Source organism: Sorex araneus, chromosome 1 (genome assembly GCF_027595985.1).
Source record: "Sorex araneus isolate mSorAra2 chromosome 1, mSorAra2.pri, whole genome shotgun sequence".
NCBI classification, from domain to species: Eukaryota; Metazoa; Chordata; class Mammalia; order Eulipotyphla; family Soricidae; genus Sorex; species Sorex araneus.
In genome coordinates, this window is record NC_073302.1 from 375,270,177 (window position 1) to 375,275,208 (window position 5,032).

General features: G+C 35.7%; 1 pseudogene; it reads right to left on the bottom strand.

Moving 5' to 3' along the window:
* Positions 1 to 1,471: 1,471 nt before the first annotated feature.
* LOC129401124 (U2 spliceosomal RNA) lies at positions 1,472 to 1,585 on the bottom strand (annotated as a pseudogene).
* Between the last annotated feature and the right edge of the window lie 3,447 nt (positions 1,586 to 5,032).

Sequence of the window (5,032 nt, forward strand, 5' to 3'; positions counted from 1 at the left end):
GCTGAAAAGCATTTGAGGAAAACAAGGACATTCAGGAAGTAACCCTTGATCTTTTGAACAAACGAGTTTATTGAGAGTCTTCTTGGTACTGAGCATGGATTCCAAGGCTTCGTTTTTTTTTTTCTACTACCAAGCCAAACCTCTTCAACCTTGTCATCTATAAAATGGGGTTTAGTCAGAAGAAGAAAGACACATGGAAGATGATTTCCCTCATTTGTGATATTGTTAGTGTAAAAGTGGATTTTCCTGCGCTGGTGGTTTCTTCAGAATTCTATGAAAGATTTGCACACAAAACTCAGAAGATTGAAAATTTATTATACAAAAAAGGTAGATGGGTCTGAGTCCCTCCCCAGATGTCCAGGCCTCTCTTTTCCCCTGAATAACATCACCAGTCCCATCCCTGATGCTGTCGGGTCCCTGCAAAGGACTTCCCTGTTTTGTCCTACTCAATCTTCTTGCCTCTTGTGAACGACGGCTAGGTCTTGTCCTGCACTGCTCTCTCCATCCAGCCTCGACTTTCCCAGTCTTTGGCAAGGTCACATGCGAATGGGTGAGATCCCTGGGCTTTGTATCTGTCGCTGGGCCTCCCATTTGTACCCCAGAAGTTCCTGTCATCCTATTCTGGCTTTCCTAGATTCTGGACATGTGAACATGTACGAGAGACTCCTGTTCACCTTACCTAGTCACTACCTGAATGACAGAACCTTGCCCGTACCTGAGCTATCATGGGCATCCCAGCCCTACCTGTATTCTGGCCCTGTCTGGCCCTGAGTGGCTCGCCTGTACTGGGCCCAGTGTCTGGGTGCGCCACCCCTCCTGATCAGGGGAGGCAGGAGAGAGTCCAGAGAATATGTGCTCAGAGTGAGGGGGAGGTAGAGGGCCAGAGGGCCGGGGTTTTCCTTTTATCTGCTGCCAAATCCCACCTCCAGCGTCCCATTCTACATTCTGATTGGCTACCTGTTCTATGGGCAGAGATTTAAAGGGACCAGGTTCTCTGAGCCTCAGCTCCTGATGTATCACTATTTAGAATAACAGGACAAGGATATACAAGGTATTAAAGGTTGAATATTTGAATTACCTGGTCACTAGATTATAGAATTTAGGAGGATAGAGAAGTCAAGAAATGGCAGGGGGATAAAAAAGGACATGAGAGATAACAGAGGCAGGGACCTTTGGAACATAGGTGGTATAGAGGTGTGATGTATCTAAACCACAGCCATCAATACTGAAAGCAGGAGATACAGAGTACAACAAACAAATTATAAAATGTGCCTGTGAAGGAGAGAGGTTGGGGAGGTTGGAGGGATCCCGAGACATTGGTGGAGATAAGTTGATACCTGTGTTGGAATAAGGCTGGGAATATTGTATGCCTGAAACTAAACTATCAGTGATTTGAAATCACAGTGCCTTAATTAAATACTCCCAAGTGGGGAAAGAATCTATGTTCAAATAGTGCAACACAGTAAACACAAAAGGGTACCTGAATAGATGATTTATCCTCTATTGCCCAAGGAAAATATCAGCTATATTAAGCTGATAAGAACAGATACTACACTTGATCTTATCTAAATGGCTGAGTAACAATAAAAATGTTCACGGAATTAACTGCATCAATTGTGAAGCATATATATTATTTAACTTGTTTTGCAATAGATTAAATATTGCAAATATAAATAAAAATAAATAAAAATAATGATGTAGTTTTTCTGTGATAATACTTAGCACCACATTACATTAGAGTGTTCTAATTTCAACACCTTTATTTTTTGTTTGTTTTGGTTTTAAGTTTTGGGGCCACAGCTGTGTTCAAAGTTGAGACCTGGCTCTGTGCTCAAGAGTGACTCCTGGTAGATTAGGGATAAAATCTGGGTAGACTACATACAATGCAAACATTCTATCAGCTGTACTATTTCTCTGGTCATATCAACACTACTAAAATGAAATTGGGAATCTCTAATGACTGCTTTCATAAATAACCAATCAGAGTTGAGATTGGTTCCCAAGAGAGAACATTCTCTTTTTTTCGCTGCAAATTATTTGCTGCTGCATTTTAACAAACATGATCAAAGCCAGTATTGTATGTCTTGCAGTTGGTAAATCTGCTGGTTAGATTGCCAGCCTTTTTCTTATAGCATATGTTGCTGAGTTACAAGTTAGACTTCTATAAAGTACTTTCATTTATTACTCAGATATTTTCCGTTCTAAAGAAAGGAAGTCTGTTAAGAATACAATGTGTAGAGGATAAGTTCCATGTAGATAAGTAGATGTAAAGAGTGTCTGACGTGAATATCTGTGTTCTGAATTGTTTAAGGGTGGGAGAAGGGATGCATGTGTTTATTCTAAAATTTAAGCCTAAATTTGAAAGGTGTTACCTTCACCTTCATATTGAGAAGGTGTTACCTCATTCTTTAAAACAGTGACACTATGTCTCAGAATTTCTGGGGTCCACTTAATTCAGAGAAACTGTTCTGCTTCAGTCAGCTTAGTTCTCTCTTTGAGAGTCAAGTGTCCTTAAGTCGCCCAAGGAAAAGTTCTGGAGTTGATATTCAAGTTCTGAAAAACCAAGGCTGTAATCCCCACAATTTTCCTTTGAATAACTTGTTTAATAATGTGTAAAATGTGTTTATGGCTAAAAAGCATATTCAATTATTTGAATTGGAGACTCCTTTTAAATATCTTTAACACTTAATAAGCTTTTAAATTAAATATATGTATATGAATGTGTATATGTGAGTTTATGTAGTTAATCATGAAGGATAAAATTAAGACAAAGATAACTTTGTCTTATGTTATATTTTGAAATTCTCTTGAAGGCTGAATAAAATTCCACTGTATTTATACATCACATTTTGTTTATCTATTCATGTGTCTATGGACATTGAAGTGCTTCTATATTTTAGCTAATGGGAGCTACAAGCATGAGTGTAAACATTTTACTTTATTACCCTGCTTTCAATTTATCTGAATTGATAGGCAAATTGAACTGTACGTTAAGTTTTGAAGAAACCACTTTCCTAGTTTTAGGGGAAATTAGAGAAGTGCTATACAATTCTACTAAGAAGTCAGAGAGAGACCTAGTTCAAATGATTTCCAGATCTTTCTTTATGATTTCACTTCTTTACCAGAGAAGTGGTACTAGAAAATGTTCAATCTGAGTGTCCTCATCATAAAATAAGGGTAGTTACTTAACTGAGGGATTTGGTGGATTAACCATATTGGCAACATAAAGTGGTTCATTGGATGTAGACATACCTATTGTATACTTTACAATCTTTCATTGGCACATAAATAGCTAAGAATACATGAACAGCATATGTTTGCCCAGAAAAAATAAAGGCTTTCATTAGTTTTAGATTGTTGCAATAATTATTTTTCTTAGAAATCATTAAAACAAGCCAACTAATAAAAGTAAACTATGTTGTCAGTACTTAGAAGTTATATAAAACAAAAAAATGCCCACAAATATGTCAAAATGGAGGAAATAAAATTGCTGAGACTTGTACTTTAGAATCATACATGGTTCAGTGTACTTAGACTTTCCTTAAAGACAATAAATGAACTATAGACTTCTATTGGTTACTTTTATGTTAATATGTTAATTTATTTAAAGAGAGGATATTTGCTGGCTACAAGAAACTGAACTATGATTTGTTTATGCTTTATCTGGGGGCCATTCTAACTGTATTCAGGATTTTCTCATAGCTCTGGGCTCAGATATCACTTCTGGTGGGGCTTAGGAGACAGGCAAAGGTATGGGGTCTTGGTAATCAAACTGAGTCAGATGCATCCAAAGCAAGCACCCTACCACTATATTATTTCTCTAGCCCTTAATCAGACTATTATAATTTTGGACAGTATGTTTTCATTGAAAGTATATTAACTGCACTTGTGTGGATCATGGCAAGCCTCCTTATTATAATGTTTACTTGCCACTATAAGCTAACAACAACATTTTTCTGGAATTTTAAGGTGGTGTTATAATTCTGATTGTGGTACTAACCTTTTAGTCCCCAAATATTGAAGTGAAATGAAAGGACAGGGAGATATTATAGATATTATAGGTCTTTTGCTTTGCACATAGCAGACCTGGATTCGATTCTATCCCTGGCACCACATATGATCCTATACACACTGGTAGGCGTGATCTCTGAGCACTGCTGAATATGACTCCAAACTAAAAAACTAAAATAAATAAATGAAATAAAATGTCTGATGCATTAAAACTCAGAGCTTGGCTCTGGACATTGACACCAAGATTAATGGATGTAAGATTTTCAGGAAGTGCCTCTGGGCTTGCTTTTAAGGGTCCTCTCACCATTTAAGCACTAGTCCCAAGCACCTAGATGCAACCCAATTATTTTCTAAAGCTTAAAACATTTTTCTTTATATCTAATTTTTAAAATTTCCAACATTTACTAATGTATTTTATTGACATACTATATTTACTTTCAAATTCTATTTTCTTTTTCTCATCTTAATACCAGGCCACTGTAATAAAAAGGCAACAATCACATTTCATTTTGTATTTTCAAATTTTGATGCCAAATACTTTACAAATGAATTTATCTTGATCTTGATATTCTAAAAATTGTTTCAGGGTCAAAAATAAAAACACACCAGATGGGAATATTTACTTATAATTACCGTATGATATAAAAATGTGAAAAATTGAAGTGGAAAACTGCTGAAATGTATCCACTACTTTTTTTAGTAATACAGTAGTAGATGTTCATTATGATTTATTTTCTCTTGAATCATATTTTGTCTTTATGTTATTTGTTGCATAATACTACAGTATATTCACATTTACAAAGCTGTATTGCTCATTCTAATATTATCTCTGAATTGGAATATTTCTTGCAGCTTTCTTCCTTATTTTTTGAGTTTCATATTCTATAATAGAATTAGTTCACTTCTTTCATCTGCTAAGAGGAAGTTAAATATAATAAAAAAGTTTTTATTGAAAAGTGAAAAAAAGAAAAATTAGAATCCTATGCTTTTTATTTTCTGAGAAAATGTTTTTGTACCTTTG